The 25,753-nt window shown below is 37.6% G+C and overlaps 1 protein-coding gene and 1 pseudogene across 8 annotated transcripts in view; one reads left to right on the forward strand and one right to left on the reverse strand.

Moving 5' to 3' along the window:
* The window catches only part of RALGPS1 (Ral GEF with PH domain and SH3 binding motif 1), a 715,060-nt gene that overhangs the window by 498,151 nt on the left and 191,156 nt on the right, over positions 1-25,753 (forward strand). The window lies entirely within an intron of this gene.
* On the reverse strand, positions 3,134-4,015 carry LOC116421741 (annotated as a pseudogene).

Below are 25,753 nucleotides of genomic sequence, written 5' to 3' on the forward strand. Positions count from 1 at the left end.
GCCTTTTATTTCCGTGTTGCCATTATTTTCAAATATACCCATCCCCATTCCATCTGGCAACCAAATATTGTAGCAAAGGATAAAAAAGAAAGCAGGGGAGGAGAGCTCAGGATAACTAAAACATAACCTGAGTTGAATATGGTGTTCTGTAGTTGTAGTTTCCCCTCTATTCCCTATTTCTCTGCAAAGAACAAAGGGAACCACATTTTCTTATCTCTTTTCTAGGGCTGAACATGTTATCTAAATGCTAATTATCTAGCATTTAGGTTTGTAGTGTCACAGAGCTAGAACCTCAGAGACAATATAGTCCAACCTCATTTTTTGGTTGAGACTTGGTTGAGACAAATTAAGTGGCTTGTCCAATATCACAGAAATAGCAAATGTCAAAGATGAGATTTGACTCCTCAGGAAATGGGGGCTCTTTCCACTGTATCCTCTGGTATTTGTTGTTATACTTCTGCATATGTGCTTGTTGTCATTGTATAGATTATTTTTCCTGACTCTATTTACTATACTCAGAATCTGTTTCTGTAAGTTATCCCATGCTTCTATGAATTTTTCATATCCATTGTTTCTTGTAATATATCAATATTACATTCATATGCCACAATATATTCAGCCATTCCCCCAAATGGTAATTATCTACTTTGTTTCCATTTCTTTGCTACCACAAAAGTTCTGTTATTAATATTTTGGTTTATAGAGGACCTTTCTTTCTGTTTCATCTACATAGGATATATTCCTAATATTGGGATTATATTCCTACTTCTTTAAAAGAATACAATTATTTTACTGCAGCTCTTTAAATTTCCTGTCCTGGAGCAAATGTCCCCACCCCCCACTCCCACCCCTTTGCCCCAAAAGTTGTTGCCCCTTGTCCTTTTTTTTAATTACAATTCTGCCTTAATGCCAGTTTGGAAATGAAACCTGTGTTAGAGGCAAGAGGCCATTATAATGAAGCAAAAAGGCTATTTATCAAGAAAAAGACCAGGCAAGGGCAGAGGCAGGAGAAATAATAGAGATCCAGGAATATAGGTTGGCTGTGTGGAAGTTTGGAGGTTCAAATGGGTAAAAAGTAGAAGCAGGGTCTGTCAGTCAAAAGTTAAGGAAAATGTATATCTAAATGTGTTTAAGCTCATAAAATAATATTTTCTGCTGTGACTGTCTTCATAATGAGTCTTTTCAGTAATCTTTTGAGCTCGACTTAACTTTGCCCCTCTTTATCTTATGCATGAGCTTTAGCTATGGACAACTCCTACCCACTCCTGACTTTCCCTGCAATGAGAGAGAAGCTAACATAGTTGCAGACAGTGATATATTTACAGAATGTAAAGGTTAGAAAGAAACTTAAATATCAAGAACTCAAAACCATACCTGATTAAGCATCCCCTCTATAGCAGGATAGCAAGTAGTCATCCAGACTTTGACTATAGTCCTCCATTGAGGATTCATCACCCTATCTACTGGGGTGACCCATTTCAATTTTGGATAACTTTAATTATTAGAAAGTGTTTTTCTCCAGTGAAAATAAATCTGAGTCCTTGCAGCTTGCAATCATTAATCAATCACTATGCAAAACACTATCCTAAGCAATAGGAATACAAAAAAGGTAAAAAGAATACCTTATAAAGTAAGAAACAGTCAGAATTTATTAGAATGTGATAAAAGGGGATCACTTGTGCCTATAAAAGTGTTTGCTTTAGTAAGAAGAGCCATTTAGCTTTTCATTGAGACAGGACTGAAGAAAGACATAATAAGGGAAGGCATATGAGTAAAGAAAAGGTGACAAGAAGGAGCTCTTGGCAAATTGTATCAATTTTTTTTCAGTGAAATGTGAAGCACAGTTCTCAGTTGAGAAGATGGTAGTATAGGGTGCCATGGGAAGTTTGAGGAGGAATGAAAAGATTTGGAAAAGCTATTCCAGTGAGTGGGATGGTGAATATAAAAGTGAGTATAAAAGGATGTGTTTATAACTTGTAAATAACTAGGTATGTACAAGATACATACAGAATAGATGGAGGGTAATCTTAGACAAGAAAGCTCTGTCAGTTCAAGGGATCAGAAAAAGTCTCCTAAAGAAAATGACATTGGAGCTGATTCTTCAGAGAAGCTAGGGAAACTCAGAAGCACAGAGGATAGGTGAGATCTTTCTGGGACAAGTAACAGTCAGTGCAAAAGTATAGAATTAGAATGTCACATGTGAAGCACGTCTATACTGGAATAGACCAGTATAATTGGATATGTAGAGTGTGCAAAGAAAAATAAAGTATGAGAATATTGGAAATGTGGAAGGGCCCAGATTGTGAAGAACTTTAGGTGCGAAAGGTCAAATAAAAGACTTTGTGTTTGATTTTTGAGATAATAGGAAGCTTGTGGAATTTATTGAGTAATAAGGTGACATGGTCAGACATGCTTTAGGAAAATCACATTGGTAAATTGGTAGAGCATAAATTACAGTTGGGGGTGGGAATGACGAGATATGAATAAAAATAAGAGAATAATTGCAGTAATATGAGTTGAGATGAAAATCTGAGAGATGATGAGGGCTGTGTGACTGGGGAGAAGAGGAAATATGTTTAAAATGTTGTAAAGGTAGAAATGACAAAATTTGACAACTAATTGGATATGTAAAATGAATGAGACTTTGAGGATGATGCCGTAGCTGAGAGCTTTGATGCCTGGGAGGATTATGGTACCCTAAACAGTCACAGATGAATTGGGAAGAGGGCTTTCAAAAATTTTGAGTTTAGAATATCCAGTTAGAAATGACCAAAAGGAAGTTAGTGATGCTCAGAAGAAAGATTAAGACTGGATAAATAGAATTGTGAATTATCTAAATAAAACCAAAGATTGTACCCATGGGAACTGATGAGATAATCAAGATGGTGATCCTCTAAAGAGGCGAAACAGGGGCCAGGACAGAACCTTGGGGGACACTCATGGATCCTACTTCTGTCATCTGCACCAAGATGAACATGTCTGTACCTTCCCAATGAATGTATGTCACTTTAGCACTTGAAGACAGCTGTCATTTTCCCTCTAGGATTTTTCTTTTCTTTCTTTTAAATGATTCACCATTTCCTTTATTTGTACAAAATAGTGATTAATTATATCCTAGCTAAGAAAAAAAATGGTAGTTTAGGGTCTAAACAAATCCTTTTGTCCTGAAGCATCTATTTTGATGTCTTGGGATTAGTAAACTTTAGCCCCAGAATCTTTGGGTTTGGCACCCTTAAAGTTGGTAGACTTGACAAACTTGGATTCAATAGGCTTAGCAGCTTTGGAATCAGGGGGCTTTGTGACTTTTGAATCAGACTTGGCAGCCCTAGGATCAGGCTTGGTGACTTTGATGTCAGACTTAGTGGCTTTGGAGAACTTGGTGTCAGATTTGGTGGCTGTGGGCCAGATTTGGTGACCTTCAGTATGGACTTACTGACCTTGCTGTCAGACTTGGTGACCTTTGGGTAAATGGTCGTTAGCAGCCTTGGGATCAGTGAGCTTGGCAGGCTTGGGTTCAGTGATTCTGATAACCTTAAAGTTGGACCTGGGGCCTGGGCATTTGCACCAATCCTATGACCTGGACCTAGTGTGCAGCATTGACCTTGAAGATCTTGGGCCTGAGAATCTTGACCTTGAAAACCTTGGTGCTCAGGGACTTGATAGTCACTACTCAGGCCTTTATAGCTCTGGTGTTGTATCTTCATCAGCCTCTTGTTTCTCAGAAACTTGAGTTTACTAACCCTTTCAGATACTTATATCACTGTTACCTACATTTCTTGATGCCATTTCTGGGCCATTTTTGTGATTAGTTGTGGGTAGTTCTTAGAAGAGACCAAAAATAAGAGAGAGAATCAATCCATCCCCAGTATTTTTCAAGGTCAAACATCCCATCTGTAACAAAAACATCTCTATCACCATTGCTTATTTTTTCATGGAACATCCCTTTATCAAAGCCGGCACTACATTTATTTACTGTGAAAATATTTTACAGTGAGATTAGATGCAATCAGACTCAAGCAACAAACATGTATAAAGGAATTTTTTTAAGTATAATAAAAGTTCTTTCCATGCCAAAACATACCCTCTCACTCACTGGGGTTTCCCTGAAACTGAGAGCCACAGGGAAACTACAATAGGTAGAGGGTTGGAGGGTAGAATCCCGTAACCTGAGTCTGACTGATATTGCAGTTTTCTGAGCTCTTGAGAAAGTTCCCTCACATACTTGAGATCTTGGACATTGGAGGTTTAACTACATTTGTTAATGATGGCCAACAGGGATAGAATTCTGAGCACTATCCAGTGGGAAAGACATGGTCTAAAGATCTACAGAGAGAAGCCTTTCTCTGTAATATAGCAGGAGGTACAAGGTGTCAGAAATGTCCAGTGAGCCTCACCCAGTTCATCTTATTCTGATGCAAGTAATATGTGTATGTCCTTTAGCAACATGAGGGGTGATATGGACTGTCACAGAGCCTGTGAACATCCACTTACATACCACAAGGATAACACAAGTGAAGGAAATATGGCAGCCAACCTAATGATCACATCAAATATGTTGGGCCTCCATACCTTTCCAGCCTTTCCTGGTCTCTTCCTCTGAATTCACTCCAGTGTCACTCAGCAACACACTTTCTCAACCACTAAGAACGAATCCCCAGTTAGTACAAATTGGTCTGTGCCTATCATCAAGCTTCCCATACACTAGCAGCTTTCTTACTGTATACAATGTCCTAATTTGAAACAGTGGGTGGAGGGCAGAGTGAGCATTCCACTCATTCTAGCTGACCTGCTCCATTATACTGTTATCCAATGGAAGGGGTTTAGAGTGGATAGGGAAGGAGCTGAGCAATGTGTGTATCCTTAAGGAGTGGGTTGCTGCCCCTGCTCAGATCCCTGTTACACCCATGGTCTGTGTAACTTATCTGCCCAGGTTCCCTTATTTTAAGTCAACTCCACCCTAATTGACACCCTGATGAGGATCAGTATGTGAGAGGGAATAAAAGAAAAGGTTTATTATGCTTTATAACATTTAGTGAAAACATTGATGGTTAGCTCCTCTGATGTCAGGGCATTCAGGACTGGGGGGAGAGGAGAAGTTTCATGTTCCTTAATCAGTCACCAAGAGACACTCATTCTTTCTTCCTAAAGTCTTTTTCATTTTCCTATTTCTTTTCCACTCCTATTAACACCACAAGCTTGTATTTATTATTTCTCACCTAGATTAATAGACTAGAATAGAATTTCTCTGGGTTGGTAAAGTAGAATAAACATTATATTAGGAACTACAAGCCCTAGGTTCTACTCCTAGCTCTGTTTATTTGCTATCTGTGTGAACTTAAACAAGTTACTTCCTTTGTCCCTCAGTTTCTTCATCTGTAAAATTGAGAAGGTTAGATCAATAATCTTTTTTTTCTAAAGTCTCTTGCAGCTGTAAACATATGATCCCATACAATGTATTCTGAAAAGGTTACCATATTAATTTTCAAGAAACTCAGCTCTGGTTCCTCCCTACTCAACAACTTGCAATGGTTCCTTAGTGTCTAAAGGATAAAGTGGCATTGAAGGCTCTCTGAAATATGATTCTAAAGAAGCTTTCTTTTTTACATTATTTCTCATCTTGTAGTCTATATGCCAGCAAAATTATCTTTATCCCCCCCAAAAAACCTATTTCCGTCCCTCACTTCTTTCTATGCTGCTCTTCTACCTGAGATGCCATCTTTTTTCCTCCCTAACTAATTTGATTCCTATTTAGTCTTTCAAAATTTTTTTTTAGAAAAGCTTTTTATTTACAAAGCATAAACATGGGTAATTTTTCCAACATTGACCCTTGCATAACCTTTTGTTGCGAATTTTCCCCTCCTTTAGCTGGCAGGTAGTTCAATACATGTTAAATATGTTGAAATACATGTTAGATCCAATATATGTATATATATTTAAACAGTTATCTTGTTGTGCAAGAAAAAATCCAATAAAGAAATAAGAAAAGGAAAAAGTGAGAAAGAAAACAAAATGCAAACAAATAATAAGAGAAAGAGTGAGAATGTTATGTTGTGTTCCATACTCTGTTCCCATGGTTCTCTCTTTGGGTATAACTGGCTCTCTTCATCACTGAACAAGTGGAACTGGTTTGAATCATCTCAATGTTAAAAAGAGCCACGTCCATCAGAATTGATCATCGTATAGTCCTGTTGTTGCCATGAATGATCTCCTGATTCTGCTTATTTCACTTTGCATCGTTCATGTAAATCTCTCCAGGTCTTTCTGAAATCCTCCTGCTGTTCTTTTCTTACAGAACAATAATATTCCATAACATTCATATACCACAATTTATTCAGCCATTCTCCAGTTGATGGGCATCTACTCACTTTCCAATTGCTAGCCATTACAAAGAGGGCTGCTACAAACATTTTTGCACATGTGGGTCCCTTTCCCTTCTTTAAGACACTTTGGGATATAAGCGCCCAATAGTAACACTGCTGGATCAAAGGTATGCACAGTTTGATAACTTTTTGAGCATAGCTCCAAACTGCTCTCCAGAATGGTTGGATCACAACTCCACCAACAATGTATCAGTGTCCCAGTTTTCCCACATCCCCTCCAACATTCATCATTATCTTTTTCTGTCATCTTAGCCAATCTGAGAGGTATGTAGTAGTTTCTCAGAGTTGTATTAATTTGTATTTCTGTGATCAATAGTGATTTGGAACACTCTTTCATGTCACTACAACCTATTATTCTTTAAGTTATAGATTTAGTCCTCTGTGAAGCCTTCCCTTGCTAACCCAACATATAGTGGATTTTCATTTCTTTGAATTTCATTTCTCTGCAGTCATGATTTGTCCCATCATTGATGATCCATCTTGTCTTGTAATGTGAAGTCTCTTGTGTATTTTTTGCTTTCTGTGGATACATGCTAACTCTCCCAAGGAAATAATAAGTTCCTCAAGGAAATGTCTTCTTTCTCCCCTATGGTATAACCTAGTACACACAGGTCAATAAATGTTTCTTTGTTGATTTGACTAGTCATCAAATTTGACTATTATTTGCTATACTTATTGCTAAGATTTTGTAGAGAGTACTTTTACTCAATTATTCAGTGATTCAATTCAACCAATAATATTTATTAAGTAGCCATAACTGTTTTCTTTTTTGTTATTTTTTTTTGAGGGGGGGAAGTGACTTGCCCACAATTAGGCAATGTTAAGTGTTTGAGGTCAGCTTTGAACTCAGATCCTCCTGAATTTAGGGCTAGTACTCTATCCACTGCTAGCTACCCCTATCCATAACTATTTTCAGAGATAGTTTGGATATATATACATATATATATGAGATAACCTCTGTTTTGTGTGTGTACACATATATGTATATGTGTGTATGTGAATATATATATACACACGTGAGTATGTGTGTAGGTATTGGTGTGTGTCTGTGACAGAAAAATTTCACAGAATGAAAATGTTGGTTGTGATGTACTCTGGTAAAGGTCAGACTCTTACTAATCCATCAAAGTTCTATTATTAATGCTGCTTCTACCGCTGTTGTTACTATTACTACTACCACAATAAATAGATCATAGGGTCTGTTCTTGAGAGAGACAGAATCTTCTAATAAGATATAATACCTTCTCTCATGCAGGAGAATGAAATCATGGGGTAGCCATGTGGTACAGCAGAAAGAGTGATGATTTGAAGTCAGAGAACCTAGATTAGAATCGTTACTCTGCCACTTGCTATTTCTAGTATTAGGGCCAGTCACAACATCTGGGAGCCTTGGTTTCTTCATTTACAAAATGACAAACTCAAAGTATTCTAAGGTCCCTTCCAGTTCTAAAGCTATGATCTGATTTACAAGGTTTCTGAGCTCCCAATATATGATTCTATCATACATAGGTGACAATATATAGGAAATCTATTAAATAATTCTAATTCAGGTCTGAGAGAGAAGATTTTTACCAGTGAGATACAATTGGAAGCTTTAAGGGAAATATCAGCATTTGACTTTGCCTTTAAATGATTGGTAGACATTATATAAAAAGAGCTAGAGAAAAGGTTTTTAGTAAGAGAAGACAGCATAAACCATGATAGGGTACTGGGAAAGTAGAGGACAGGTTCAAGAGGAGACATAGAAAGGTCCAGTTTGACTGAAGTATAGAGCAGATGCCCAAATAAAGGTTGGACCATGTGATCCTTTTCAATCCTGAGCTTCTATGATGCTTTTATACTTTTAATCCAACTAACTGGCCCGGGAAGCAATGTTGGCCTCTAATGTTAGATTAGGACTTTCTTGGGGTTAACTTTTGATGCTCTTTGGCTTGTGAATTTTGTATTCTCTGCATTTGTTTTACTGGTAGATTCAACAGATGTTGAATCTCTCTTATATGTCAAGCAATATGGTAGGCATTAGGGAAAGATACAAAATTAATATAAGACATAGTTACTGTCCTCATAATTGCATTCTAATGGGGAGGAATATACAATAATGTATAAGTGTGAATGATGTGAACTCTAAATTACATGAATTGAGAGAGTTAGTAATCCTGGGAAACCCTTGTGTGTTGATGGCATCAAAAAAAAACACCTAGGAATTCATAAGGAAGGAAGGAAGGAAGGAAGGGAAGGAGGGAGGGAGAGAAGGAAGGAGGGAAGGAGAAAGAAAGAGATATATATATATAGAGAGAGAGAGACAGAGACAGAGAGGCATTCTAGGCATGGGGGCCTGTGTTAACAAAGATGCAGAAGTGGGAAAGCAGAGAATGCATATGGGAGCTATAGGATAGTTTTTCTAGGCTGGGAAGTAATATATTGAGGGGAGTAATTTGAGATAAAATAGAAAAGATAGATTGGATTGAGATTGTAAAGGGTCTGAAGTGCTAAAATAAGGAGTTTAAATTATATTAATTAGTGAGAAACTATTGAAAGTGTTTGAGCAGAGAACTGATAGGAGCAGCCCCTGTCTATTAGTAATATTATTATGGCAGCTGTATGAAAGACAGACTGGAGAAAGAAGAAAGTGGAGTTAGGGACTGTGGTTAGGGGACTATCACAGTGCTTGAGGCAAGAGATACTGGGTCCTCAGGCTGGGAGCAATGTAGGTGGTAAGGAGGGTATAGATTCTAAGCTCTATGAGGTACAAAGAATTAAAAATACTCTGCACCTGATTGAATATGGGGATGAAGGAAATTGATGCAAAGTTTTGGGTTTGGTTGCCTGGAAAGCTGATTTTTCTATCAAACGTAATAAGGGTGCTTGTTTATATAAAAAGAGGATGAATTGGAAGTGCTGAAGAGACATCCATTTAGAGATTCCAGCACATACACTTGTAGATACAATATTGGAATTTCGGTGGGGGCAAAGATATAGATTTGAATGCTATCTGAATTGAGGTGATCATCAAAATGGATGGATAAGTCTTCCAGAGAAGGAAGGAGAGTGGAGAAACAGACAGAGACAGACAGACACAGAGAGATGAGAGACAGAGTCAGAAACAGAGACAGAGAGAGAGGGAGGAAGGGAGGAAGAAAGGGATGGAGAGAGAGACAGAGAAAGGTGCAAATGGAGAAAGGGGGAAGAGACAGGGAGATGAGACAGACAGAAACAGAGAGATAGACATAGAAGAAGAGATAAGAAGTAGGAGAGAATCAGAGAGAGAGGAGAGATGGAGAAAAAGGACAGCCCAACACAGAGCCTTGTAAGATTCTCATATTAAGATGACAGGAACAGGAAGATGAGCAAACAAAGAAGACTCAGGAATGGTCACATGGCTTAGAAAGAAAAACAGGATAAACCAAAGATTGGGAAGGTACTTAGGAAGCTAAAAAAATGAGAGTATCTAACAGTGTTTATTACTGTTCAAAGACAAAGGATGAAAGCTGAAAAAAGAATTGTGATGTATTTTGCAATTGAGAAGTCATTAGTGACCTTGGAAACAGCAATATTAGTAGGACCAGAAGTCACATTCTAAGGATTTAAGGAATGAGGAATGAGCAGATAATGAAGTGGTCAAAGTAGAGAATGCAGATTACTCTCTTTAGAAGCTAAACAGTGAAAGGAAAGGGGGATGATAGTTTAAGGTCATTGTCAAAGGAATTTTTGTTTATCTGTTTTAGGATATTAGCCAGCAATAGGAATTAGCCATCCTCTCTAGTAGGGGAGGAGAATTTGAAGGGGTGAGACTAGAGAGAGAGAAAATGATAGAACAAAGAAAGGGTAAGCATTATTAAGAAGTCTATGTCATCCTCTGAGATGCAAAGAGAGGAAAGGATGAAGACAAAAGTCTTGAGATATGGATGTTAGAAAATATGGGACCTCTTAACAGACAGAAGAAGTTGAGGTCTTCTGCCTAGAGAAGCAGTTGGGACAAGAAAATGAAGCTGAAGCAGTTAAAAATGACAGCAAAATCTAAGGGGTGATCATCCTTGTAAGTAGCTGAGGGAAAATGGAGAGAGAGCCAGTGGGAACTGAGGAAGTAACTGAAAAGCCAGGGTGAATAAAGATTGAAGTCACCTAGAATCAACCAATCAAGAAGCACTTATTAAGTGTGTACTGTGTTCACTACTATGATGGCAGAGCTTGAATGACAGAAAAAGACTGTGAGAAAGGTGCCAAATTCCTTAAATGAGATTGAAGAGTAACCTGAAGGAAGGAAAATAGTTGGGTAGATCAGAAGAAAATAATGGAGTTTGAAGGTATGGATTTCACCAGAGGTGTGGTTATATGATTATAGAAAAACAAGAACCTAGAAGTGGCTCCAGAGAGCAAGGAGGATGCTGTGAATCAAGGTTCTTGAGTGGAGGAGCCAGCTAGTGTTGGAGAGGGTGGGTGAGGGATGAGATGTTGTCAGGATGGAGTCGGGTTCCAGTGAGAATGCAAAGGTAGGAGCAGAAGAGGAAGTAATTGGTGATAAAATTGCCGATACTGCAAGAGACCCTTGCAACTGGGGGAGCTTTCATATGCTGGTAGTTGCAAGGTCCTAGGGCCAACCTAATTCAAAGCTATATTTGAAAAATTACTGGAAAATACATCCTTCCTCAGCCCTCATCCCTTGGCAATGAGTTTGCAGCCATAGCAACAGCAACAGATAATGAGAGCAACAAATCTGTCCCAACCTGGAAAGAAATGTGTTTATCATCATTTAAAATGAGAAAAATTGCATTTTCTCTGGCTCTGGGGCCCAATTGGAGGGGTCATCATCTTCCCACTGCTTCAGGATGATGGGAGACTTATGTGGTACTAATTCTGGGTCAGTCAGGGCCAGAGGGAACAGACCTAACCCGTCTTCTCAGAGTATGGTAGCTACAGGAGCAGCCCCTCCTACACAACCTCTACTTATCAGTCTGGGCTAGGATATTTCTTAAGCCTGTAGTCAGTTAAGGAGGAAGTTGAGACAATGGGAGAGTGATTATATTGGGAAGAGAAAGCCATAATTCCAAGGGTATAACTGTCATTTTTGAGGTCAGGAGGAAAAAAATGTTAGCCAATAAACATTTATTAAGTACCTACTATGTGCTAGGAAGTAATGAGTGCTGTTACAGCTTTCAAAAGTTTACAACTTATATTGGTTATTATGTTTACAAAGTATTTTCCTGTGAATTAGGTAGCATAAGGATTAGAACCATTTTGTAAAAACTGAGGCTCATAAAGATAAATAATAATATCTCTTATTGTTAAGGCACTCTAAAGTTTCAAAGTATTTGCCACCTCCCACTCTCATTCCATCTCTAAGCATTTGTAAGATAGATATAATCATTTTTGCACTATTTATCTCACAAAGTAATTTCGTAGCTAGTCTTTATGCTTCCAGTTTCTCTCTACCCCCATTCCATCTTATATAGACTGCCAGTTCAGTTTTCCTTAAATACTACTTTCAACATGGCTTTCCCCTGATCAGTAACATTTAATGACTCCCTGCTCTGTCTCTAATCAAACCTAATCTGGTTTCCAAAGCCCTTTGTAATCTAGCCAAGGGTCCTAACCCCTGGGATCTGTGAACCTTTCTTTGAAATGTTTAGATGTCTTTGTTTTAGTGCAGTTGTTTTGCATTGTAACCCCACCTATTTTATTTCATGCATTTAAAAAGTCATTCTAAGAAGGGGCTACAGACCTCACCCAACTGCCAAAGAGTCTATGACACAGAAAAAGTTAAAAAGCCTTGGCCTGGCTTCACCTTGCCTGTCCAGTCTTATTGCCCTCTCTATCAAGCATACAGCCTCTGTTCCAATCTGGCCAACATCTCTCCTATCTCATGAATATGCAATGTATAGCCCTTCCTCTTTACCTTTACTCAGGTTAGTTCTCTTGCCTAAAGTGTCCTTCCCTCCCTCCTTATCCCAATCTACTTATCCTTTAATACCTGGATCGAATTCCACTTTTTCCATAAAGCTTTCCCTTATCATTCTAGCAACACAGACATCTCTCTCCATCCTCCAGGCGTCTACAATCCTCAGTGTCTGTACTTTTCATTGGGTCGGGAACAGATCTGAGATATATCCATAAGGTAATAAGATAGATTTTGTTTTGTTTCTTATAAAATCAGTCTCATTACTTAATAACAACAACCCCTTATACTACCTTGTTACGAACTAAAGCCTATAGTGCTTTCAAGTTAATAAAATGCTTTCCTCATGTAATAACCCTATTGAGGTAGGTAACATAAATAAATATTATGTCTATATTATAGATAAGAAAATTGAGGCCCAGAAAAGTAGTCACATAGGTAATAGTTCCTTGAGAACAAGAACTGGTTTTGGAGGTAGGTGTTTTTGTCTTTTTTTTTTTTTTCCTTTTATACCCCCAGAACTTAGCCCAGTGTCTGGCTATAATGGGTGAATAGATGCTTAATAAATGCTTACTTACTTAACTAGCATGTGTTAGAACCAAGATTGAAAATACATTTCTCCTGGTTTCAAGTCCAACACCACAGAATGCCTTTTATTATCAGGTAATTTTTCAGAGGTATTGATCCAATTTCCAATTTGCCATAAAATTCACAGAGGGCAAAGATTATCTCTGTGAACCCTGGATGGTAAAGGGTTTTGACACTGTGGCATATAAAGTGTATGTGAAGGAATTAAAGATGACTTGGGAGACTATGTTGGCTCTCTTTAAGTAACTTAAAGGTTATTATTTGGAATAGAAATTAGACTTAAATGATTTAATCATACATAAAGAAAAATTTAACTGTCCCTAAGTGGAATGAGCGGTCTTGGGGAGTTTCTATTTTCTGGGAGGTCTTCAAACACTAGATAACAATTTGTCTGGATTCTGATAGAGAAGACTATAAAATAGGAGGTCACTTCTGAATTACACTTTTGGATCGTTGCAGTCCCTTGCCACTATAGCTTCAAAAAACTTAGGATTTATCTCTCAACCTTCTAAAAATCAACCAAGAGGCAAGTCTGGCTCTAAACGGGAGATATTTCTTCTTCTAAATCAGAATACAGTAAGTAGCCCCCAAAGACCTGGAGACAAAGATCCAGGAACCAGGAGATGCCTCTTCTCCAGAAGAATAAAAATCAAAAAGCAAGCAAGAGATTCAAAATAGCTCCAGGATTTTGAGTGTCCTTGGCAACTGTGTTTTATTTTCCACTGAAGTCTTTGAGATGTGAATAAATAATAACTTTCATTTTGCTAGCTATCCAAGATTTTACAAGTCCTTCTTACAAACAACCCTACCAAGTGGATGTGTAAACCCATTTTTTAGACAAGGAAACTTTGTTTCACAGTATTTGAATGACTTGCTCAGGGTTATACATTAATAAGTATAACCTTATTAATAATGATAACCTGAGATTTAAACCCAAGTCTTTACTTATATCAAGTCAAATGCATTTCCCACTACACTCTACCCCCTCTTCATGTACTGTAGTCCAAATAATTCAGATATCTCAATATCTTAGAATCTATTCCTACAATCTTATATGTATAACCATTAATTAATAAAATTAATAAATCTATTATTGTGGTCTAGTGTTAAAATATATAGTATTTGAAAGTTGTATTAAAACATATCTCTCATAAGGTCTCTTTATATGTCATATCTGCCTTACCTATTCCTACGTCAATGAAAGATAATGAGCCACTGTAGACAGTAAACACAGCAGTGGACTCATTTAGGATTTACTGATGTGAACTACAAAAAGTATTAGTAAATACTGATGCTAATATACTTTTATAGAATCACAGAATCTTAGGGCCAAAAACAATTCTAGGGATAACCTTATCTAAGAAACACCAGAACACATAAAAAAACCACATAAGTCATTGGGTAAGGCAGCACTTTATCATAAAAAGAATATTGGACTTGGAGTGAGAAGACCAGGTCTGAGTTCTGAGTCAGATTCTTAACAGCCACTTTGGGCACAGCTTACTGACCTATAAAATGGGAAAAATGTGCTTTATAAATTTTTATAAATACTGATAGAAATATAAGCTTGAATTATATTAAGTATGATTCCCATGTCCTGGTTCTCTGTCCAAAAGGGGAAAAAGACCAGTGTCTCCTTGTCATTTCAGAATTAGTCTCTGCAGTAGCATATCTTCATGTGATTTCTTTGAACTTCTTCATAGCTTTGGCCTTTGCCTTTTCCATTCTTCACTGTTTTCTTTGCCATTCACTTACTTTATTCAGAATCATCTATTTTTTTTTTTTGTATTGTCCTATAATTGACCCACCACATTTAGCTTTTGTTTCTGTCTGTGACCACGGATCTGCCATTTTGATTTCTTCCCTCTCTCAGTGCCTGGGTACCCTGCTATCAGAATCCCATTGTCATCTCCAACTCAAAGGAACTTCTTTAAAGTACTTTTTTATACATCATAGCTCCTCACCCAGCCCCTGTCTTAAAGATCTTCCTTCTCCTCCATGTCTCCAACCCACTCATTCCTTAGCAAACTATTTTCATTCTGGTGATTCGACCAACTTTCACAACAATTTAAATAATTTTAAGCATCTGCTATTTATTCTTTATGCTAAATTCTGGGTGATGAGCTTCTTTGCAAAATCCTGAATGACAAATGTGCAATCTATGTTTGTACTTGAAACCTTCCTGGTCTAGCCCAGTAGCGTCTAACCAGGCATCTCTAGTTGAGGTCACAGGGTGTAAATTACTGATAGTAAGTAAGAGATTTGGTAATTTTGCCGATTAGGCACTTTACATTTAACCTTTAACTGAGCTCTGCAGTGTAATTAGATGCCAATATTTTTCTGAAAGGTTCTGTGTGTGTGTGTGTGTGTGTGTGTGTGTGTCTTTCTCTCTGTCTTTGTCCTTTATCTCTTTGTCTCTGTTTCTGTCTCTGTCTCTGTCTCTTTGTCTCCCTCTCTCCCTCCCTTCTCTTTCTTCTCTTCTTCTCTCCTCTCTCCCTCCCTCCTTTTCTCTCTCTCTTTCCTTCCCTCCCTCCTTTTCTTTCTCTCTTTCCTTCCCTCCCTCCTTTTCTCTCTCTCTCTCTCTCTCTTTCATTAGCACTAGCTTGCTGTAGCACTTGATAAAATTGTACCCAAATATTCTAGTAGCTATTATAGTCACTGCCTCACTGACTTTTTTCCAGGATCTTATTACCTTCTGAAGCCCCCATGATCACTTGGACTTATTCATCTTGTGGTGGCTGCTTAGTTACCTAGTAGGGAAAGGAAATACAAGAAAAAAGAGGTGGCCCCATGCCAAGCACAGGCTTGCCTAGGTAGGATATACAGTTATCCCTTCTACATCTTAGGGGTTGAGGCACAAAATCACATAAATCCACATAAAATTTTTGACCCTTTATACCAGAGAAGAAATCTAAATTATTATAGTATTAAAAAATAAAGTATCTTGATATTATGTAATATCATACACATTATTTTATACATTTCTGAGTTTCTAAACTTACTCTGTGTTGTGTACTGGCTTTTGTGTGTCATCTGCAGCTTTTGCAAGATTTCCAAAAAATTCCCATTTAATTTATTATGCTGACCCATGATATCAAAACTGTGATAGGTAAAGTCACAATGTGGAAGGGATAATTGTATGTGCACAGCTATATGGGGCCAGAGAATGGATAAGGCTTCTACTATTCTACTACTTGACTCTACCAAATTAATCTTGGAATAGGCCAATATTGTTAGTAGTCAGAAAGGAAGAAAATGCCTGTATAGGTTCCACAAGGGGAAAGGCATCCAAAGGAAACCTACTACACTAGTTTGACAGTATCTTCCAGAGACTTTGCTCTCTTGGCTTCTCGTGTTAATACCCAGTGTCATTTCTATTCCATCATCAGGCACTGGAGCGAAACCTTAATGAAAAAAGCTGTGACAGAGCTGTCTACAATTTCGGTGTGGTTATTCTTATCAATGCTTTTACATTTTCATTAACTCTGTCATATAAGGATGGAAGTAGACACAATTCTGTGACTTTGGGGGTCTTGTGGAACAACACAGTTGCATTTTAGCTTTCTCTTTGAATTATGTGCTTATGAAGATGCCATTAGTTACTCCCAAGCCTCATCTTGATTTTGACTCGATGGTATATTTTAAAATCTAAGCAACTTCTCCATCAGTTTCTACAGAAAAGCTTTTATCCCTGGAATTCACAAAAAGCATCATCTAGATTTCCCTAGACCCCAAAAATCAGCTAAGTGAATATTTTCTGACTTTGAGCTAATTCCAGAAAATGGTGTTTTGGGTTTCTTAGACTGCTGACTACGGGAATTTGTGGGCTTTATTGGTTAATAACAAATTGCTAAGTTGACTTCTCTTGCCTTCCTCAGTTTAAACTAGAGTGGTGCAACCTCACAGATTTAATGTGGAAAAAATGCTAATGAACCAAAGTTTCTGGAAATTTAAACCATATTTTTGTCTCTCCTGGTTTTCTTACTCACATATTGATGTGGGTACTTCTACACTTCTGGAGTACAAGGATATGTGATTTCACCCACATGGCAACTCTCTCCAGACACAGAACACAGTTCCCTCCATGCCTTAGCAGATGGCTTAATAAGTTCCTGTTATTTAGCCCACCCTCTCAGTACCACTCATCTTCTCCTCCCTCAAAAAGAAAAATCATCTTCTTATTGCCAAGGCTCCAGTGAAGAAACTTCCTGCATTTAGCTAAGCTTCTCTTTGACTTGAAGCTCTCCAGTGATGGGAAATTCATTATCTCATGAATTAACTCATTCTATTTTCAGACATCTCTAAGTATTAAGGCTTTCTTTTCTCTGTATCTGGACTCTAAATCCATCTTTTTGAAACTTTTACTCATGGTTTTGAGGCCAACAAATCAAGTCTAATCCCTATTGGGCAGAGCCCTTCAAATAATTGAAACTATCATATCCATGGGGAGACAACATGATATGATAGAAAGGAGCCTTTGGCTCCTGGGTTAGAGGACCTGAATTCACATTCCATTGCTGAAGCTTACTATCTGTGAGACTTTGGGCAAGTCACTTAAACTCTTTGCACCACAGTTTCATTAACAAGAACGTTTTGGTTTAGTTGGCCTCCAAGGTCCCTTTCACTCTAGAGCTATGATCTTGTGTGATCTCTGTTCCATTCTCCACGCTACATATCTCCAGTTCTTTAATATAGCATAGTCACTAGCCTTTCCATTATCCTTTGGATATGCTTCATCTTGGTGGTATCCTTTGTAAATTAAGGTGCCCTGTCAGATGGGCTAAGATGACAGGAAAAAATAATGATGATTGTTGGAGGGGATGCGGGAAAACTGGGACATTGATGCATTGTTGGTGGAGTTGTGAACGAATCCAACCATTTTGGAGAGTAGTTTGGAACTATGCTCAAAAAGTTATCAAACTGTGCATACCCTTTGATCCAGCAGTGTTACTACTGGGCTTATATCCCAAAGAGATTATAAAGAAGGGAAAGGGACCTGTATGTGCACAAATGTTTGTGGCAGCCCTCTTTGTAGTGGTTAGAAACTGGAAACTGAGGATGCCCATCAGTTGGAGAATGGCTGAATAAATTGTGGTATATGAATATTATGGAATATTATTGTTTTGTAAGAAATGACCAACAGGATGATTTCAGAAAGGCCTGGAGAGACTTACATGAACTGATGCTGAGTGAAATGAGCAGGACCAGGAGATCATTATATACTTCAACAACAATACTATATGATGACCAGTTCTGATGGACCTGGCCATCCTCAGCAACGAGATCAACCAAATCATTTCCAATGGAGCAGTAATGAACTGAACCAGCTATGCCCAGAGAAAGAACTCTGGGTGATGACTAAAAACCATTACATTGAACTCCCAATCCCTATATTTATGCCCACCTGCATTGTTGATTTCCTTCACAAGCTAATTGTACAATATTTCAGAGTCTGATTCTTTTTGTATGGGAAAATAACAGTTTGGTCATGTAAACTTATTGTGTATCTAATTTATATTTTAATATATTAAACATCTACTGGTCATCCTGCCATCTGGGGGAGGGGGTGGGGGGGTAAGAGGTGAAAAATTGAAACAAGAGGTTTGGCAATTGTTAATGCTGTAAAGTTACCCATGCATATAACCTGTAAATAAAAGGCTATTAAATAAAAAAAAAAGTAAATTAAGGTGCCCATAACTGGACACAATGCTCTAGATGTGACCTCATAAGGTTTTAACAGGAGTTAGAACAGCCTGTGGTTATTTTTTCCATTTAGTAGTATTTCTTTTCCAGTTACATGAAAGCATTCATTTTAATAAGATTTTGATTTTCTATTTTTTTCTCTCTCCCTCCCCAAGATGGCATAATATAGATTATATATGTACAATCATATTATACTGTTGGAATCTTTACAAAGTGTTAAGCCATTAGAGTTGATAGAGACAATAATTATCTAATTTGGCATGGTTCAATATGATTGATTTGATCTTAGAAGGAGATATTTTAGGCCAGAACTTGAAACAAGGTACTAAGTACAACTGATAGAAACGATGCTTGTGTTCACACCTTTAGAGAGCTCATAAGTATCCAAATACTCAAAGGAGTTCATACATTTGGGATAGTTCAGGGTTTAGAAAGAGATATCTAAATTCACACCTCCCTTAGGGCCAGAGAGCATTCTGGGAGATAACCCAGAATCCCTCTCCCTCCAGAAGGCGGAGTTAACCTTTGGGAGATCATATATATACAGGAAACTCTTAGAGCTAGAGGGAGTTTCTTGAGAGAGTTTTCATGGGAACATTGACTGGGGTCAGAGAAGAGCACTCTGGGAGGAAGCCCACAAGCCCTATCTTCAAGGCAAGAAATTCATTGCATCTTCCATCTTGGTGCTGGCTGGAGGCTGAAGAAAGCAGAGGCAGAAGCCAAGGACAAAGGTGCAAGATCTCTTGGAACCAAGCAGAGAGATAGGCCTGAGCTAACCGGGTTATATTGAAGGACACAATAAAAGATCTGAACTCTTTTGTCACCTGGCTGTGTTTTGGGAAAAGAAATACCAACATTAGACATTTCCACATTAATCATGTTGTAAAAGAAGAATCAAAAACAAAAGGGAAAACTGAAAAAGAGAAAACAACAACAAAAATGAAAATAGTATGCTTGGATCTCCATTCAGAGTCTATAGTTCTTTGGATGTGGGTAGTATCTTCCTTCATGAATCTTTTGGAATTGTCCTGGATCTTTGTGCTACTGAAAAGAACTAATTAATTTATAGTTGATCACTATCCAATGTTGTTCTTACTGTGTACAATGTTTTTCTACTTCTGCTTACTTCTGAAATCTTCTTGCTCATCATTTCTTATAGAACAGTAGTATTCCATTACATTCATATACCACAATTTGTTTACCCATTTCTCAATCAGCTTATGGTTCTAAACCTATATTCATTCTGTAGGGGAAAATACTCTTACTTTCAAGAAAGTATCTTGAAAAACATCTCCATTTTGAGCATAGTTTATATTTAGCTTGAACTTTTTTCCAGTTAACCTTGGGTGTTTATGTTTAAAAACTTTGCCACATGATTTATGAAGACTTAATATCCCCAACATCCCCTTCTACAAACTAACCTCCTAATTCATCAAGCTCTTCAAATTCCATAACCTCTATTTTCACTCCATTTCAGCTACCATCACCAACTAAACCACCTTTATGATGTAGAATTTTTTTCTTTTTTTTTATTATAGCTTTTTATTTACAAGATATATGCACAGGTAATTTTTCAGCATTGATAATTGCAAAATCTTTTGTTCCAATTTTTCCCCTCCTTTCCCCCCCCACCCCTTCCCCCAATGGCAGGTTGACCAATACATGTAAAATATGTTAAAGTATAAATTAAATACAATATGTATACATGTCCATACAGTTATTCTGCTATACAAAAAGAATTGGACTTTGAAATAGCATACAATTAGCCTGTGAAGGAAATAAAAAATGCAGGCAGACAAAAATAGAGGGATTGGGAATTCTATGTAGTGGTTCATAGTCACTTTCCCTGGGTGTAGCTGGTTCAATTCATTACTGCTCTATTGGAACTAATTTGGTTCATCACATTGCTGGAGATGGCCACGTTCATCAGAAATGATCATCATATAGTATTGTTGTTGAACTATATAATGATCTCCTGGCCCTGCTCATTTCACTCAGCATCAGTTCATGTAAGTCTCTCCAGGCCTTTCTGAAATCATCCTGCTGGTCATTTTTTACAGAAAAATGATATTCCATAATATTCATATACCACTATTTATTCAGCCATTTTTCAATTGATAGACATCCACTCAGTTTCCAGTTTCTGGCCACTATAAAGAGGGCTGCCACAAACATTCTTGCACAGACAGGTCCCTTTCTCTTCTTTAAAATCTCTTTGGGATATAAGCCCAGTTGTAACACTGCTAGATCAAAGGGTATGTATAGTTTGAGAACTTTTTGAACATAGTTCCAAATCGCTCTCCAGAATGGCTTGGATGTATTCACAACTCCACCAACAACGCATCAGTGTCCCAATTTTCTCACATCTCCAGCATTCCGCATTACCTTTCCCTGTCATTCTAGCCTATCTGACAAGTGTGTAGTGGTATCTCAGAGTTGTCTTACTTTGTATTTCTCTGATTAATAATGACATGGAGCACCTTTTCACATGGCTCAATTTCTTTGAGGATTGTCTATCCTTTGACCATTTATCAACTGGAGAATGGCTTGATTTCTTATAAATTAGAGTCAATTTTCTATATATTTTGGAAATGAGGCCTTTATCAGAACCTTTGACTGTAAAAATATTTTCCCAGTTTATTGCTTCCCTTCTAATCTTGCTTGCATTAGTTTTGTTTGTACAAAAATTTTTCAATCTGTGATCTCTAGTTCTTCTTTGGTCATAAATTCCTTCCTCTTCCACAGGTCTGAGAGTTAAACTATCCTATGTTCTTCTAATTTATTTATACCATTTGGACCTTATCTTGGTGTACAGTGTTAAGTGTGGGTCAATGCCTAGTTTCTGCCATACGAATTTCCAATTTTCCCAGCAGTTTTTGTCAAACAGTGAATTCTTATCCCCAAAGCTGGGGTCTTTGGGTTTGTCAAACACTAGATTATTAAAGTTATTGACTATTTTGTCCTTTGAACTTAACCTATTCCATTGATCAACTAGTCTATTTCTTAGCCAATACCAAATAGTTTTGGTAACCGCTGCTTTATAATATAATTTTAGATCTGGTACAACTAGGCCACCTTCATTTGATTTTTTTTCATTAGTTTCTTGAAATTCTTGACCTTTTGTTTTTTCATATGAACTTTGTTGTTATTTTTTCTAGGTCATTAAAATAGTTTTTTGGGAGTCTAATTGGTATAGCGCTAAATAAATAGATTAGGTAGTATTGTCAAATTTATTTTATTTGCTCGCCTTATATGATGTAGAATTTTGATCATAGTTTCCTTTCATTCTGACCCTCTCTTGACTTGAATCTCCTAAACTTATTTTTTATTCTCAATGTCAATTCCAGTCTTTTCCCACTTTCCACTGTCCATTATGCTTGCTCTGGCCTCTTTTTCCTTCTTTTATATTCTTGATCCTATAATTAATTCAACTGTACATTGGCTTTTTCTTTTGACTGGTTCATCCCCTTTGTCCTACTATCCATACCCTGTGAATTCCAGCCTGGATCCTTCATCAATTTTCTCAACTCATAACCAATAAGATATAACCTTAGACACTGTGACGCATATGACACTGTGCTAAATTTATGTCTTATAATCTTAACTGGAACCTCACTGATAGCAAAATTTACTACTTATCCCATTCCCTTCAATAATCATTCCAAGATTTCTCTATTCAGTTCCTAAGTATTATGTACTTTTTTCTACATATATCTTTGCATGTCATTGCTTTGTACATTAAAATTAAAGTTGCCCATTTTAAGTTCTCTCATCTCCTACTCTGCTGCCTCAAAACCCCTCAACATATTTATTTATCATCTCCTTTATTCCGCACTCTTTGAAATAGTTGGGCCTTTGTCTTGGTGAGGCTAAACCATTGTGCTCTTGATTATATCTACAGAAGATTGCTTCATTTATTTTCTCTTTCTCTTGATCATCAGTCTCTGTCTTTCTGCTCTTTCCCCAAGATGCCTTCAAACATCAGACTTGTTCAAGTCCACCCTGTTCTTTTAAAAAAAAAATCCTCACATGTCCCTACTATCTTCTCAAATTATCATTTACTTGATCATCAGTCTCTGTCTTTCTGCTCTTTCCCCAAGATGCCTTCAAACATCAGACTTGTTCAAGTCCACCCTGTTCTTTTAAAAAAAAAAATCCTCACATGTCCCTACTATCTTCTCAAATTATCATTTACTTTTATTGTTCTTCCCTTTTATTGCCAAACTCCTAGAAAGTCTGATTTACCTTTGCTGCCTCTGCTTCCATCCACAGAATCATAGAATTTTAGATTTATAAGGATCATCAGGGGCATCTATTCTAAACTATTCTGAACAAGTATTTTCTGTACATCACACCTGACAAGTGACTTTCCAGGCTTTCCTTGAACATCTCAAGTGAAGGACAATCTGTTGCCTTTTTATCTTATTCTACCTTTGGACAACTCAAATTCAGGATTTCACAGGGTCCATGAACTTGAATAAGGAGTAAGTTCATTTTCACTAACCTTTATTTGAAATTTAGCATCGCCTTCAATTATTTAAAAACATTTTTTCCAAGAAGAGACCCATAGAATTCCCCAGACTGCCAAAGAGGTCCATGACACACCAAAAACATTAAGAATCGCTACTGTGTTAGACAGCATCAAGAGATCTAGCTTAAAATTCTGTCTTTGATACTTAGTAGCTGTGTGACTACTTGCTACCCATCTCTGAATGCTGATTTCCTTTTTTTCAAACAAAAATGATAATCTTTTCATTCCTATCTCATGCAGCAATGGGGGAGAATATATTTTTTTAAAGTGTAAGTTGTTATTACTACATACAGTATTTCAAGCTTATTCGCTCAATGGGCATCTCTGAGAAGCATTCTGGGAGGCAGAGCGCATCTGGGTGCCATGGAGCAGGATGCTGCTGCCCAGACCTAACAATGGCAGGCCTTCCCTGCGAGGGGTCAAAGCCCCTTGGCTGTATTTTCCTTTCACTAAAACAGAAAAGACTTTGCTTTGCTGGATGTGGGTAGTCTCCTGAAAAGCTGAGGCAAGTTTTCCATACTTACAGCTGACCCCTAATTGTTAATTCTTATTATCTCATAGTGTGTTACATTGTCTCCTGTGGGTAATGAATACAAAGAACACTGTCTTATTGCCGTCCATTTGCTTTGCTGAAAGACTGGGCTCAGTGTGGTTGGAAGATAATCTGGGAGTGTTAGTGGAAAGGCTATTGAAGCCGCAATCCATGAGCTCACCCTTTGGCCAGCCTCCTGGTAGCCTCAGATGTTAGGGGAATCTTTTTTTTAATTTTTTTTTTTGCACAGTAGCTCATGTATGAGCCAAAATTGGAAAGCCCAACTCTGAGACGGGCTCTGAGAATGTTTGCTTTGGCAATTAGGCAGACTTGCTTCTTCTACCTCAGGCTACGTAAGTTCCTAAGACTGTCGTTTGGGGAAACATTTTGCATTTCCTTTTGGTGATGTTAACAGATCCTTTGGAAGGCGGTTTTGCCACTTGCTCAGATATATGGATTTAACTCTGAGATATAAGACCATCAAGTATGTCTTCAATTCAAGAGGTGTTGAGTGGAAAATGGGAGTGTTTCTTGGATTCCACAGCTTTTAAAAACTGGGCAGGAGGATTCCATCATGGTTAGAATCATAGTGTCAGAACCAGACAGAGACCTGAAGATGGAGAGTGAAGAGATGAAAGAGCCCTCAGACCTTAGGATGTAGTAACATAAAATACTCCAGCTGGAAGGAACCTTAGAAGTCATTTTGTCCACCTCCTTCTTCTTATAGAAACCCCAGTCCTATGTGGAGAACTTAGAGTGTTTAGTCTGGAGAAGAGAAAACTTAGGGCTAACATTATTTATGGCTTCAAATCTTTGAAGGACTGTCATGTGAAGATAGATTGAATGTGTTCTACTTGGCCCCAGAAAGCAGAAGTAGGGGCAAGGATGGGAGAAGAGGGAGTTACAAAGACTCAGGCTTTGGTTCAGTTCAAGGAAAAGTTCCTAATAATCAAACCTGTCCACAAAATAATTAGGTGGTATATAGCATAAAGTGATAACTTGAAGTCAGGAAGTCTTGAGTTTGAATCCTGCAGCAGATATTTACTAGCCATGGGAACTCACTTAACCTCTCAGCCTCAGTTACCATATCTGTAAAGTGAGGATGAAAACAATAGCAATTATCTCCATTGTTATATAAATCAAGTGAGATAGTATATATGTAAAAATAAACAAATTGTGAGATAGTATATATGTAGAAATAAATAAATAAATGCGTGTATATATTTACAAACCTAGAAGTTCTTTATAAAAGCTATTAACGATCATGTGATCTGCCTCAGAAGCCACTAGCTTTCTTGTTTTGGGGTTTTTTTTAAAAAATGCTAGATATAAAATTCAACATTTATTAAGCATCTTCTCTTTGCGGAGTACCTTAGGAAGCTACAGTAAGTTGAAACCAAGGCCATCCATTGCAATAGGAAAAGGCAAGTCAATGGTAGTCCTAAAATGACATTTGAACTTAGATCTTCTAAATCCAAATTCTGAGCTCTTTCTATTATAGCACAATGGTTTCTAAACTACAAATGCCTCTTTGAACCACCCCAGCCAACCTATGTTCTTATTTTATACATCTGAGGATGTTCAGAAAGGGAATGCTGTTCAAGTAAAGGTTAAACTAGATGTCCTTTGAGGTCCTTTCTTGAGGCCTTTAAGATTCTGTACAGTTTCAGGATCAGGAATTGTCCCCGGCTCTCCTGACCTCTTATAATGAAATATTCTTTCCCTCTACAGGATGATGCCTCTTGCCAGATCCAAAAAATAATTCTTCACTGTCAGATTAGGGAAATGACTCAGATTAGCTCCTTAAAAATCTTCCTTCATTAACATTTTAATGGTAAACTGCTAGACCTTTACAAACTAATATAAGCACTTTTCTTCTCATTGGGTCTGTCTCCATTCCTGATTTCTGAGAACACATATAGGCCTCCTGAGCTGAGGCCTCAGAATTGAGTATATGCTTAGAGTTAATGTTCCATGTCACACATGATACTAAAGTTAACTAGGAAGGTTGTAAAATGAAAATACTGTATTTGGGATATAAGGCCCCTTTTAGCAAGAAGAAAAGCCTCTGGAAATAAAGATACCATTGAAGAAGCTAAGGCCCAAAGAAGAGTATTGACTTGCCC

The sequence above is a fragment of the Sarcophilus harrisii genome, chromosome 2 (genome assembly GCF_902635505.1).
Source record: "Sarcophilus harrisii chromosome 2, mSarHar1.11, whole genome shotgun sequence".
NCBI lineage: Eukaryota > Metazoa > Chordata > Mammalia > Dasyuromorphia > Dasyuridae > Sarcophilus > Sarcophilus harrisii.